The sequence below is a fragment of the Haliotis asinina genome, chromosome 10 (assembly GCF_037392515.1).
Source record: "Haliotis asinina isolate JCU_RB_2024 chromosome 10, JCU_Hal_asi_v2, whole genome shotgun sequence".
Lineage (NCBI taxonomy): Eukaryota > Metazoa > Mollusca > Gastropoda > Lepetellida > Haliotidae > Haliotis > Haliotis asinina.
In genome coordinates this window covers 5596705-5612342 of record NC_090289.1, presented here as the reverse complement: position 1 = coordinate 5612342, position 15638 = coordinate 5596705, and positions in this window count along the sequence as shown.

The window sequence follows — 15638 nt, the reverse complement described above, 5'->3', positions numbered from 1 at the left end:
TTTCAGAGACTAGTTGCCAGTCTACCCTCAATTAGAAATCAAACTTTTATGTCACATGTGATTCTACTGAAGGATGATATTACACAACCAGACACCAGACACCACGCACACACGCACGCGCGCACACACGCACAAACACACTCACTTCATGTTCATTCTTCAAGTACAAACCTGTAGAGGCGTTTCTGCTTGATCCATGATTCATAGTTTTGCAAAGTCTGCTTATACATCAAAGTAGATCGTGCTATGTCATGCTTTCCACAACATAACGGACATGAGTTTGCATGTGAGGTTAAAGAACAAGATGCTGTTAAGTGCCTCTCACATTTGGGGTATTTATTTACACAACCTGCGTGTAATGGATGTGGTAATCAGCAGTGAAGGTAGAATACACGCGCAGCCATGGTAACGGCACGGATACTGGCACAAGCTCAGAAACAACCATATGTATAAAGTTGAAAACAATTAATCTATCCATAACACTTACATCACTAGGACTATAAACTGACTGGATATGGACTGTGACAGGTGATCAGAGATGAGACTGAAAGGAAGTATGTTCTGTCAACTATACATTGAAGTCTGAAAGATGCAGTGCATACAGCGGAGAATCAACAGGAAAATCTGTCGAATGGTGCAATTAGTACACATATTTGGGGAAGAATAATTTAAAAGATGTTTTACAATGTCAGATCTGTACAGCGTCACATCACAACCTTTCGACGAGTACTTTTGCTCATTCTATCAACCTCGAGTTTCCTGCGCCAGGTTCACGTACGGATGAGAGTAGGTCCCTAGTTATAGTATGACCAGAAGTTATTGACCAAAACATAACTCCAAATTAAAAGACAGAACAGTTAGTATTTTGTCAAGTCACCATGGGCAGCAACACAGGGTTCATAGGGGCATACTACTGATCAAAGAAGTTACAAAGTCATGGTCCATGCTGCCCCAATATCGGCCTAGATTTCTCTTATTGACACTTTCCTTCATAAACTCCCAAACATTTTCTGTTGGATTTCGGTCATGGCTGTAGCTTGGCCAATCTAATAATGTCATATTTGGGGTCCGAAACTAGGCCCGCGAATGCTTTGAACAATGTTTTGGGTCGTGGTCCTGCTGGAAAATAAAACGCTTCCACAGAACAAGAGACAATTTGACACAATCAAACGTAGTATTACCACAGCCCTTACCTCATCATGGATCTGACTGAGTTGAAACATGTCATCGTATCCCAATTGATGGTCATTCTGTCGATCACTGGATTGTTTGGTCCAGATTCAGTTATTTACAGACTGCCATGATATAGCTGGAACATTGCTGAATGTGGTGTAAAACAACAAACCAAACTAAATCATATGGCTGTAATGATGCCCACATATCTTGTCATGCAAGACACCAGACAGAGAGCTATTCATATAATAGCATTACTTTGGTAATGTTTGATCATGAGGTATCTGCACAATTTTTAATACTTATACCAAGTCACCCTCCGGTCTGCGTCAAAACTGAGTTGAAACGCGCTTGACACTTTTACAATGGTTCAAGGTTCAAAACACCTCACCCAAACGCACCTACCAGTGACCTCCATCTTCCCTTGTCAATGTCACCAATATAGCCTCTCTGATAGTGTGATCTCCCATAAATTGTCACTGTGAGGGGGTGAGTGAGTAAGTATTGTTTTACCTTGCTTTTAGCAATATTCAAACAATATCACTATAGGTGACAACTGAAATGGGCTTCACATATTGTAACCTTGTGGGGAACCAAACCTCTGTCTGTAGTGTGAGGAACCATTAGGATGCCCCATTGCCCCCCATGCAAGATGGGCCATTAGGAAGCAGAGAGTTTTATCAGGAATAACTGGGGAACCATTTGCAGAATGCACGATTCTTCGAGCATTGATGAGTCACACTGTTACATGTTAGTAATAACTGCGCCATTGTGCATGAAAAGGTGTGAATTGAGCATTTTATAACGGATCTATTGCACAATGCACATACCAAGGAAGTCTGTCCTGCAGTCCAATTAATATTATCTGTTTGACCTAGCACAGTCTACATGAAGTAAGTCAAAATTTCTTCAGGTTCTCTGTCCACCTGCCACCCATGAAGATACCAGCTACAATTTGTCTTCAGCAGCCCATGCTTGTCATGACTAAGAAGGTCAGGGGGGCAGACTGGCTCACTTGGTTGACACATCATCGTATCCCAACTGTGTAGACTGATGCTCATGCTGTTGACCACTGAACTGTCTTTTCCACAGGTTTTTATATACAAACCACTGCATATGGTTAGAACAGTGCTGAGTGAGGCGTTAACAACAAACAAACAAAGCATGAAGATGCATGGAAGGGAAAATGGTATGGCTCTGCGACATTGAGACAAAGTTGAAACACACTAGCCTCTCCCTCACAACACTACTGGAACTCTTTAAAGGTGCGTTTAACTCACTCACAAAGCAGTAACCCTATTTGTCCTGCATCCGTCTGTGTTTTTATCCCTCAATGATAGTCTGTCATACACACCCTGAAGCAAATATATAGAAGAAAGCCCAATAAGTCTAGATTTCTAACTGATTTTGACTGTAAAATATGTTCATTTCAGAGACTAGTTGCCAGTCTACCCTCAATTAGAAATCAAACTTTTATGTCACATGTGATTCTACTGAAGGATGATATTACACAACCAGACACCAGACACCACGCACACACGCACGCGCGCACACACGCACAAACACACTCACTTCATGTTCATTCTTCAAGTACAAACCTGTAGAGGCGTTTCTGCTTGATCCATGATTCATAGTTTTGCAAAGTCTGCTTATACATCAAAGTAGATCGTGCTATGTCATGCTTTCCACAACATAACGGACATGAGTTTGCATGTGAGGTTAAAGAACAAGATGCTGTTAAGTGCCTCTCACATTTGGGGTATTTATTTACACAACCTGCGTGTAATGGATGTGGTAATCAGCAGTGAAGGTAGAATACACGCGCAGCCATGGTAACGGCACGGATACTGGCACAAGCTCAGAAACAACCATATGTATAAAGTTGAAAACAATTAATCTATCCATAACACTTACATCACTAGGACTATAAACTGACTGGATATGGACTGTGACAGGTGATCAGAGATGAGACTGAAAGGAAGTATGTTCTGTCAACTATACATTGAAGTCTGAAAGATGCAGTGCATACAGCGGAGAATCAACAGGAAAATCTGTCGAATGGTGCAATTAGTACACATATTTGGGGAAGAATAATTTAAAAGATGTTTTACAATGTCAGATCTGTACAGCGTCACATCACAACCTTTCGACGAGTACTTTTGCTCATTCTATCAACCTCGAGTTTCCTGCGCCAGGTTCACGTACGGATGAGAGTAGGTCCCTAGTTATAGTATGACCAGAAGTTATTGACCAAAACATAACTCCAAATTAAAAGACAGAACAGTTAGTATTTTGTCAAGTCACCATGGGCAGCAACACAGGGTTCATAGGGGCATACTACTGATCAAAGAAGTTACAAAGTCATGGTCCATGCTGCCCCAATATCGGCCTAGATTTCTCTTATTGACACTTTCCTTCATAAACTCCCAAACATTTTCTGTTGGATTTCGGTCATGGCTGTAGCTTGGCCAATCTAATAATGTCATATTTGGGGTCCGAAACTAGGCCCGCGAATGCTTTGAACAATGTTTTGGGTCGTGGTCCTGCTGGAAAATAAAACGCTTCCACAGAACAAGAGACAATTTGACACAATCAAACGTAGTATTACCACAGCCCTTACCTCATCATGGATCTGACTGAGTTGAAACATGTCATCGTATCCCAATTGATGGTCATTCTGTCGATCACTGGATTGTTTGGTCCAGATTCAGTTATTTACAGACTGCCATGATATAGCTGGAACATTGCTGAATGTGGTGTAAAACAACAAACCAAACTAAATCATATGGCTGTAATGATGCCCACATATCTTGTCATGCAAGACACCAGACAGAGAGCTATTCATATAATAGCATTACTTTGGTAATGTTTGATCATGAGGTATCTGCACAATTTTTAATACTTATACCAAGTCACCCTCCGGTCTGCGTCAAAACTGAGTTGAAACGCGCTTGACACTTTTACAATGGTTCAAGGTTCAAAACACCTCACCCAAACGCACCTACCAGTGACCTCCATCTTCCCTTGTCAATGTCACCAATATAGCCTCTCTGATAGTGTGATCTCCCATAAATTGTCACTGTGAGGGGGTGAGTGAGTAAGTATTGTTTTACCTTGCTTTTAGCAATATTCAAACAATATCACTATAGGTGACAACTGAAATGGGCTTCACATATTGTAACCTTGTGGGGAACCAAACCTCTGTCTGTAGTGTGAGGAACCATTAGGATGCCCCATTGCCCCCCATGCAAGATGGGCCATTAGGAAGCAGAGAGTTTTATCAGGAATAACTGGGGAACCATTTGCAGAATGCACGATTCTTCGAGCATTGATGAGTCACACTGTTACATGTTAGTAATAACTGCGCCATTGTGCATGAAAAGGTGTGAATTGAGCATTTTATAACGGATCTATTGCACAATGCACATACCAAGGAAGTCTGTCCTGCAGTCCAATTAATATTATCTGTTTGACCTAGCACAGTCTACATGAAGTAAGTCAAAATTTCTTCAGGTTCTCTGTCCACCTGCCACCCATGAAGATACCAGCTACAATTTGTCTTCAGCAGCCCATGCTTGTCATGACTAAGAAGGTCAGGGGGGCAGACTGGCTCACTTGGTTGACACATCATCGTATCCCAACTGTGTAGACTGATGCTCATGCTGTTGACCACTGAACTGTCTTTTCCACAGGTTTTTATATACAAACCACTGCATATGGTTAGAACAGTGCTGAGTGAGGCGTTAACAACAAACAAACAAAGCATGAAGATGCATGGAAGGGAAAATGGTATGGCTCTGCGACATTGAGACAAAGTTGAAACACACTAGCCTCTCCCTCACAACACTACTGGAACTCTTTAAAGGTGCGTTTAACTCACTCACAAAGCAGTAACCCTATTTGTCCTGCATCCGTCTGTGTTTTTATCCCTCAATGATAGTCTGTCATACACACCCTGAAGCAAATATATAGAAGAAAGCCCAATAAGTCTAGATTTCTAACTGATTTTGACTGTAAAATATGTTCATTTCAGAGACTAGTTGCCAGTCTACCCTCAATTAGAAATCAAACTTTTATGTCACATGTGATTCTACTGAAGGATGATATTACACAACCAGACACCAGACACCACGCACACACGCACGCGCGCACACACGCACAAACACACTCACTTCATGTTCATTCTTCAAGTACAAACCTGTAGAGGCGTTTCTGCTTGATCCATGATTCATAGTTTTGCAAAGTCTGCTTATACATCAAAGTAGATCGTGCTATGTCATGCTTTCCACAACATAACGGACATGAGTTTGCATGTGAGGTTAAAGAACAAGATGCTGTTAAGTGCCTCTCACATTTGGGGTATTTATTTACACAACCTGCGTGTAATGGATGTGGTAATCAGCAGTGAAGGTAGAATACACGCGCAGCCATGGTAACGGCACGGATACTGGCACAAGCTCAGAAACAACCATATGTATAAAGTTGAAAACAATTAATCTATCCATAACACTTACATCACTAGGACTATAAACTGACTGGATATGGACTGTGACAGGTGATCAGAGATGAGACTGAAAGGAAGTATGTTCTGTCAACTATACATTGAAGTCTGAAAGATGCAGTGCATACAGCGGAGAATCAACAGGAAAATCTGTCGAATGGTGCAATTAGTACACATATTTGGGGAAGAATAATTTAAAAGATGTTTTACAATGTCAGATCTGTACAGCGTCACATCACAACCTTTCGACGAGTACTTTTGCTCATTCTATCAACCTCGAGTTTCCTGCGCCAGGTTCACGTACGGATGAGAGTAGGTCCCTAGTTATAGTATGACCAGAAGTTATTGACCAAAACATAACTCCAAATTAAAAGACAGAACAGTTAGTATTTTGTCAAGTCACCATGGGCAGCAACACAGGGTTCATCGGGGCATACTACTGATCAAAGAAGTTACAAAGTCATGGTCCATGCTGCCCCAATATCGGCCTAGATTTCTCTTATTGACACTTTCCTTCATAAACTCCCAAACATTTTCTGTTGGATTTCGGTCATGGCTGTAGCTTGGCCAATCTAATAATGTCATATTTGGGGTCCGAAACTAGGCCCGCGAATGCTTTGAACAATGTTTTGGGTCGTGGTCCTGCTGGAAAATAAAACGCTTCCACAGAACAAGAGACAATTTGACACAATCAAACGTAGTATTACCACAGCCCTTACCTCATCATGGATCTGACTGAGTTGAAACATGTCATCGTATCCCAATTGATGGTCATTCTGTCGATCACTGGATTGTTTGGTCCAGATTCAGTTATTTACAGACTGCCATGATATAGCTGGAACATTGCTGAATGTGGTGTAAAACAACAAACCAAACTAAATCATATGGCTGTAATGATGCCCACATATCTTGTCATGCAAGACACCAGACAGAGAGCTATTCATATAATAGCATTACTTTGGTAATGTTTGATCATGAGGTATCTGCACAATTTTTAATACTTATACCAAGTCACCCTCCGGTCTGCGTCAAAACTGAGTTGAAACGCGCTTGACACTTTTACAATGGTTCAAGGTTCAAAACACCTCACCCAAACGCACCTACCAGTGACCTCCATCTTCCCTTGTCAATGTCACCAATATAGCCTCTCTGATAGTGTGATCTCCCATAAATTGTCACTGTGAGGGGGTGAGTGAGTAAGTATTGTTTTACCTTGCTTTTAGCAATATTCAAACAATATCACTATAGGTGACAACTGAAATGGGCTTCACATATTGTAACCTTGTGGGGAACCAAACCTCTGTCTGTAGTGTGAGGAACCATTAGGATGCCCCATTGCCCCCCATGCAAGATGGGCCATTAGGAAGCAGAGAGTTTTATCAGGAATAACTGGGGAACCATTTGCAGAATGCACGATTCTTCGAGCATTGATGAGTCACACTGTTACATGTTAGTAATAACTGCGCCATTGTGCATGAAAAGGTGTGAATTGAGCATTTTATAACGGATCTATTGCACAATGCACATACCAAGGAAGTCTGTCCTGCAGTCCAATTAATATTATCTGTTTGACCTAGCACAGTCTACATGAAGTAAGTCAAAATTTCTTCAGGTTCTCTGTCCACCTGCCACCCATGAAGATACCAGCTACAATTTGTCTTCAGCAGCCCATGCTTGTCATGACTAAGAAGGTCAGGGGGGCAGACTGGCTCACTTGGTTGACACATCATCGTATCCCAACTGTGTAGACTGATGCTCATGCTGTTGACCACTGAACTGTCTTTTCCACAGGTTTTTATATACAAACCACTGCATATGGTTAGAACAGTGCTGAGTGAGGCGTTAACAACAAACAAACAAAGCATGAAGATGCATGGAAGGGAAAATGGTATGGCTCTGCGACATTGAGACAAAGTTGAAACACACTAGCCTCTCCCTCACAACACTACTGGAACTCTTTAAAGGTGCGTTTAACTCACTCACAAAGTAGTAACCCTATTTGTCCTGCATCCGTCTGTGTTTTTATCCCTCAATGATAGTCTGTCATACACACCCTGAAGCAAATATATAGAAGAAAGCCCAATAAGTCTAGATTTCTAACTGATTTTGACTGTAAAATATGTTCATTTCAGAGACTAGTTGCCAGTCTACCCTCAATTAGAAATCAAACTTTTATGTCACATGTGATTCTACTGAAGGATGATATTACACAACCAGACACCAGACACCACGCACACACGCACGCGCGCACACACGCACAAACACACTCACTTCATGTTCATTCTTCAAGTACAAACCTGTAGAGGCGTTTCTGCTTGATCCATGATTCATAGTTTTGCAAAGTCTGCTTATACATCAAAGTAGATCGTGCTATGTCATGCTTTCCACAACATAACGGACATGAGTTTGCATGTGAGGTTAAAGAACAAGATGCTGTTAAGTGCCTCTCACATTTGGGGTATTTATTTACACAACCTGCGTGTAATGGATGTGGTAATCAGCAGTGAAGGTAGAATACACGCGCAGCCATGGTAACGGCACGGATACTGGCACAAGCTCAGAAACAACCATATGTATAAAGTTGAAAACAATTAATCTATCCATAACACTTACATCACTAGGACTATAAACTGACTGGATATGGACTGTGACAGGTGATCAGAGATGAGACTGAAAGGAAGTATGTTCTGTCAACTATACATTGAAGTCTGAAAGATGCAGTGCATACAGCGGAGAATCAACAGGAAAATCTGTCGAATGGTGCAATTAGTACACATATTTGGGGAAGAATAATTTAAAAGATGTTTTACAATGTCAGATCTGTACAGCGTCACATCACAACCTTTCGACGAGTACTTTTGCTCATTCTATCAACCTCGAGTTTCCTGCGCCAGGTTCACGTACGGATGAGAGTAGGTCCCTAGTTATAGTATGACCAGAAGTTATTGACCAAAACATAACTCCAAATTAAAAGACAGAACAGTTAGTATTTTGTCAAGTCACCATGGGCAGCAACACAGGGTTCATAGGGGCATACTACTGATCAAAGAAGTTACAAAGTCATGGTCCATGCTGCCCCAATATCGGCCTAGATTTCTCTTATTGACACTTTCCTTCATAAACTCCCAAACATTTTCTGTTGGATTTCGGTCATGGCTGTAGCTTGGCCAATCTAATAATGTCATATTTGGGGTCCGAAACTAGGCCCGCGAATGCTTTGAACAATGTTTTGGGTCGTGGTCCTGCTGGAAAATAAAACGCTTCCACAGAACAAGAGACAATTTGACACAATCAAACGTAGTATTACCACAGCCCTTACCTCATCATGGATCTGACTGAGTTGAAACATGTCATCGTATCCCAATTGATGGTCATTCTGTCGATCACTGGATTGTTTGGTCCAGATTCAGTTATTTACAGACTGCCATGATATAGCTGGAACATTGCTGAATGTGGTGTAAAACAACAAACCAAACTAAATCATATGGCTGTAATGATGCCCACATATCTTGTCATGCAAGACACCAGACAGAGAGCTATTCATATAATAGCATTACTTTGGTAATGTTTGATCATGAGGTATCTGCACAATTTTTAATACTTATACCAAGTCACCCTCCGGTCTGCGTCAAAACTGAGTTGAAACGCGCTTGACACTTTTACAATGGTTCAAGGTTCAAAACACCTCACCCAAACGCACCTACCAGTGACCTCCATCTTCCCTTGTCAATGTCACCAATATAGCCTCTCTGATAGTGTGATCTCCCATAAATTGTCACTGTGAGGGGGTGAGTGAGTAAGTATTGTTTTACCTTGCTTTTAGCAATATTCAAACAATATCACTATAGGTGACAACTGAAATGGGCTTCACATATTGTAACCTTGTGGGGAACCAAACCTCTGTCTGTAGTGTGAGGAACCATTAGGATGCCCCATTGCCCCCCATGCAAGATGGGCCATTAGGAAGCAGAGAGTTTTATCAGGAATAACTGGGGAACCATTTGCAGAATGCACGATTCTTCGAGCATTGATGAGTCACACTGTTACATGTTAGTAATAACTGCGCCATTGTGCATGAAAAGGTGTGAATTGAGCATTTTATAACGGATCTATTGCACAATGCACATACCAAGGAAGTCTGTCCTGCAGTCCAATTAATATTATCTGTTTGACCTAGCACAGTCTACATGAAGTAAGTCAAAATTTCTTCAGGTTCTCTGTCCACCTGCCACCCATGAAGATACCAGCTACAATTTGTCTTCAGCAGCCCATGCTTGTCATGACTAAGAAGGTCAGGGGGGCAGACTGGCTCACTTGGTTGACACATCATCGTATCCCAACTGTGTAGACTGATGCTCATGCTGTTGACCACTGAACTGTCTTTTCCACAGGTTTTTATATACAAACCACTGCATATGGTTAGAACAGTGCTGAGTGAGGCGTTAACAACAAACAAACAAAGCATGAAGATGCATGGAAGGGAAAATGGTATGGCTCTGCGACATTGAGACAAAGTTGAAACACACTAGCCTCTCCCTCACAACACTACTGGAACTCTTTAAAGGTGCGTTTAACTCACTCACAAAGCAGTAACCCTATTTGTCCTGCATCCGTCTGTGTTTTTATCCCTCAATGATAGTCTGTCATACACACCCTGAAGCAAATATATAGAAGAAAGCCCAATAAGTCTAGATTTCTAACTGATTTTGACTGTAAAATATGTTCATTTCAGAGACTAGTTGCCAGTCTACCCTCAATTAGAAATCAAACTTTTATGTCACATGTGATTCTACTGAAGGATGATATTACACAACCAGACACCAGACACCACGCACACACGCACGCGCGCACACACGCACAAACACACTCACTTCATGTTCATTCTTCAAGTACAAACCTGTAGAGGCGTTTCTGCTTGATCCATGATTCATAGTTTTGCAAAGTCTGCTTATACATCAAAGTAGATCGTGCTATGTCATGCTTTCCACAACATAACGGACATGAGTTTGCATGTGAGGTTAAAGAACAAGATGCTGTTAAGTGCCTCTCACATTTGGGGTATTTATTTACACAACCTGCGTGTAATGGATGTGGTAATCAGCAGTGAAGGTAGAATACACGCGCAGCCATGGTAACGGCACGGATACTGGCACAAGCTCAGAAACAACCATATGTATAAAGTTGAAAACAATTAATCTATCCATAACACTTACATCACTAGGACTATAAACTGACTGGATATGGACTGTGACAGGTGATCAGAGATGAGACTGAAAGGAAGTATGTTCTGTCAACTATACATTGAAGTCTGAAAGATGCAGTGCATACAGCGGAGAATCAACAGGAAAATCTGTCGAATGGTGCAATTAGTACACATATTTGGGGAAGAATAATTTAAAAGATGTTTTACAATGTCAGATCTGTACAGCGTCACATCACAACCTTTCGACGAGTACTTTTGCTCATTCTATCAACCTCGAGTTTCCTGCGCCAGGTTCACGTACGGATGAGAGTAGGTCCCTAGTTATAGTATGACCAGAAGTTATTGACCAAAACATAACTCCAAATTAAAAGACAGAACAGTTAGTATTTTGTCAAGTCACCATGGGCAGCAACACAGGGTTCATCGGGGCATACTACTGATCAAAGAAGTTACAAAGTCATGGTCCATGCTGCCCCAATATCGGCCTAGATTTCTCTTATTGACACTTTCCTTCATAAACTCCCAAATATTTTCTGTTGGATTTCGGTCATGGCTGTAGCTTGGCCAATCTAATAATGTCATATTTGGGGTCCGAAACTAGGCCCGCGAATGCTTTGAACAATGTTTTGGGTCGTGGTCCTGCTGGAAAATAAAACGCTTCCACAGAACAAGAGACAATTTGACACAATCAAACGTAGTATTACCACAGCCCTTACCTCATCATGGATCTGACTGAGTTGAAACATGTCATCGTATCCCAATTGATGGTCATTCTGTCGATCACTGGATTGTTTGGTCCAGATTCAGTTATTTACAGACTGCCATGATATAGCTGGAACATTGCTGAATGTGGTGTAAAACAACAAACCAAACTAAATCATATGGCTGTAATGATGCCCACATATCTTGTCATGCAAGACACCAGACAGAGAGCTATTCATATAATAGCATTACTTTGGTAATGTTTGATCATGAGGTATCTGCACAATTTTTAATACTTATACCAAGTCACCCTCCGGTCTGCGTCAAAACTGAGTTGAAACGCGCTTGACACTTTTACAATGGTTCAAGGTTCAAAACACCTCACCCAAACGCACCTACCAGTGACCTCCATCTTCCCTTGTCAATGTCACCAATATAGCCTCTCTGATAGTGTGATCTCCCATAAATTGTCACTGTGAGGGGGTGAGTGAGTAAGTATTGTTTTACCTTGCTTTTAGCAATATTCAAACAATATCACTATAGGTGACAACTGAAATGGGCTTCACATATTGTAACCTTGTGGGGAACCAAACCTCTGTCTGTAGTGTGAGGAACCATTAGGATGCCCCATTGCCCCCCATGCAAGATGGGCCATTAGGAAGCAGAGAGTTTTATCAGGAATAACTGGGGAACCATTTGCAGAATGCACGATTCTTCGAGCATTGATGAGTCACACTGTTACATGTTAGTAATAACTGCGCCATTGTGCATGAAAAGGTGTGAATTGAGCATTTTATAACGGATCTATTGCACAATGCACATACCAAGGAAGTCTGTCCTGCAGTCCAATTAATATTATCTGTTTGACCTAGCACAGTCTACATGAAGTAAGTCAAAATTTCTTCAGGTTCTCTGTCCACCTGCCACCCATGAAGATACCAGCTACAATTTGTCTTCAGCAGCCCATGCTTGTCATGACTAAGAAGGTCAGGGGGGCAGACTGGCTCACTTGGTTGACACATCATCGTATCCCAACTGTGTAGACTGATGCTCATGCTGTTGACCACTGAACTGTCTTTTCCACAGGTTTTTATATACAAACCACTGCATATGGTTAGAACAGTGCTGAGTGAGGCGTTAACAACAAACAAACAAAGCATGAAGATGCATGGAAGGGAAAATGGTATGGCTCTGCGACATTGAGACAAAGTTGAAACACACTAGCCTCTCCCTCACAACACTACTGGAACTCTTTAAAGGTGCGTTTAACTCACTCACAAAGTAGTAACCCTATTTGTCCTGCATCCGTCTGTGTTTTTATCCCTCAATGATAGTCTGTCATACACACCCTGAAGCAAATATATAGAAGAAAGCCCAATAAGTCTAGATTTCTAACTGATTTTGACTGTAAAATATGTTCATTTCAGAGACTAGTTGCCAGTCTACCCTCAATTAGAAATCAAACTTTTATGTCACATGTGATTCTACTGAAGGATGATATTACACAACCAGACACCAGACACCACGCACACACGCACGCGCGCACACACGCACAAACACACTCACTTCATGTTCATTCTTCAAGTACAAACCTGTAGAGGCGTTTCTGCTTGATCCATGATTCATAGTTTTGCAAAGTCTGCTTATACATCAAAGTAGATCGTGCTATGTCATGCTTTCCACAACATAACGGACATGAGTTTGCATGTGAGGTTAAAGAACAAGATGCTGTTAAGTGCCTCTCACATTTGGGGTATTTATTTACACAACCTGCGTGTAATGGATGTGGTAATCAGCAGTGAAGGTAGAATACACGCGCAGCCATGGTAACGGCACGGATACTGGCACAAGCTCAGAAACAACCATATGTATAAAGTTGAAAACAATTAATCTATCCATAACACTTACATCACTAGGACTATAAACTGACTGGATATGGACTGTGACAGGTGATCAGAGATGAGACTGAAAGGAAGTATGTTCTGTCAACTATACATTGAAGTCTGAAAGATGCAGTGCATACAGCGGAGAATCAACAGGAAAATCTGTCGAATGGTGCAATTAGTACACATATTTGGGGAAGAATAATTTAAAAGATGTTTTACAATGTCAGATCTGTACAGCGTCACATCACAACCTTTCGACGAGTACTTTTGCTCATTCTATCAACCTCGAGTTTCCTGCGCCAGGTTCACGTACGGATGAGAGTAGGTCCCTAGTTATAGTATGACCAGAAGTTATTGACCAAAACATAACTCCAAATTAAAAGACAGAACAGTTAGTATTTTGTCAAGTCACCATGGGCAGCAACACAGGGTTCATAGGGGCATACTACTGATCAAAGAAGTTACAAAGTCATGGTCCATGCTGCCCCAATATCGGCCTAGATTTCTCTTATTGACACTTTCCTTCATAAACTCCCAAACATTTTCTGTTGGATTTCGGTCATGGCTGTAGCTTGGCCAATCTAATAATGTCATATTTGGGGTCCGAAACTAGGCCCGCGAATGCTTTGAACAATGTTTTGGGTCGTGGTCCTGCTGGAAAATAAAACGCTTCCACAGAACAAGAGACAATTTGACACAATCAAACGTAGTATTACCACAGCCCTTACCTCATCATGGATCTGACTGAGTTGAAACATGTCATCGTATCCCAATTGATGGTCATTCTGTCGATCACTGGATTGTTTGGTCCAGATTCAGTTATTTACAGACTGCCATGATATAGCTGGAACATTGCTGAATGTGGTGTAAAACAACAAACCAAACTAAATCATATGGCTGTAATGATGCCCACATATCTTGTCATGCAAGACACCAGACAGAGAGCTATTCATATAATAGCATTACTTTGGTAATGTTTGATCATGAGGTATCTGCACAATTTTTAATACTTATACCAAGTCACCCTCCGGTCTGCGTCAAAACTGAGTTGAAACGCGCTTGACACTTTTACAATGGTTCAAGGTTCAAAACACCTCACCCAAACGCACCTACCAGTGACCTCCATCTTCCCTTGTCAATGTCACCAATATAGCCTCTCTGATAGTGTGATCTCCCATAAATTGTCACTGTGAGGGGGTGAGTGAGTAAGTATTGTTTTACCTTGCTTTTAGCAATATTCAAACAATATCACTATAGGTGACAACTGAAATGGGCTTCACATATTGTAACCTTGTGGGGAACCAAACCTCTGTCTGTAGTGTGAGGAACCATTAGGATGCCCCATTGCCCCCCATGCAAGATGGGCCATTAGGAAGCAGAGAGTTTTATCAGGAATAACTGGGGAACCATTTGCAGAATGCACGATTCTTCGAGCATTGATGAGTCACACTGTTACATGTTAGTAATAACTGCGCCATTGTGCATGAAAAGGTGTGAATTGAGCATTTTATAACGGATCTATTGCACAATGCACATACCAAGGAAGTCTGTCCTGCAGTCCAATTAATATTATCTGTTTGACCTAGCACAGTCTACATGAAGTAAGTCAAAATTTCTTCAGGTTCTCTGTCCACCTGCCACCCATGAAGATACCAGCTACAATTTGTCTTCAGCAGCCCATGCTTGTCATGACTAAGAAGGTCAGGGGGGCAGACTGGCTCACTTGGTTGACACATCATCGTATCCCAACTGTGTAGACTGATGCTCATGCTGTTGACCACTGAACTGTCTTTTCCACAGGTTTTTATATACAAACCACTGCATATGGTTAGAACAGTGCTGAGTGAGGCGTTAACAACAAACAAACAAAGCATGAAGATGCATGGAAGGGAAAATGGTATGGCTCTGCGACATTGAGACAAAGTTGAAACACACTAGCCTCTCCCTCACAACACTACTGGAACTCTTTAAAGGTGCGTTTAACTCACTCACAAAGTAGTAACCCTATTTGTCCTGCATCCGTCTGTGTTTTTATCCCTCAATGATAGTCTGTCATACACACCCTGAAGCAAATATATAGAAGAAAGCCCAATAAGTCTAGATTTCTAACTGATTTTGACTGTAAAATATGTTCATTTCAGAGACTAGTTGCCAGTCTACCCTCAATTAGAAA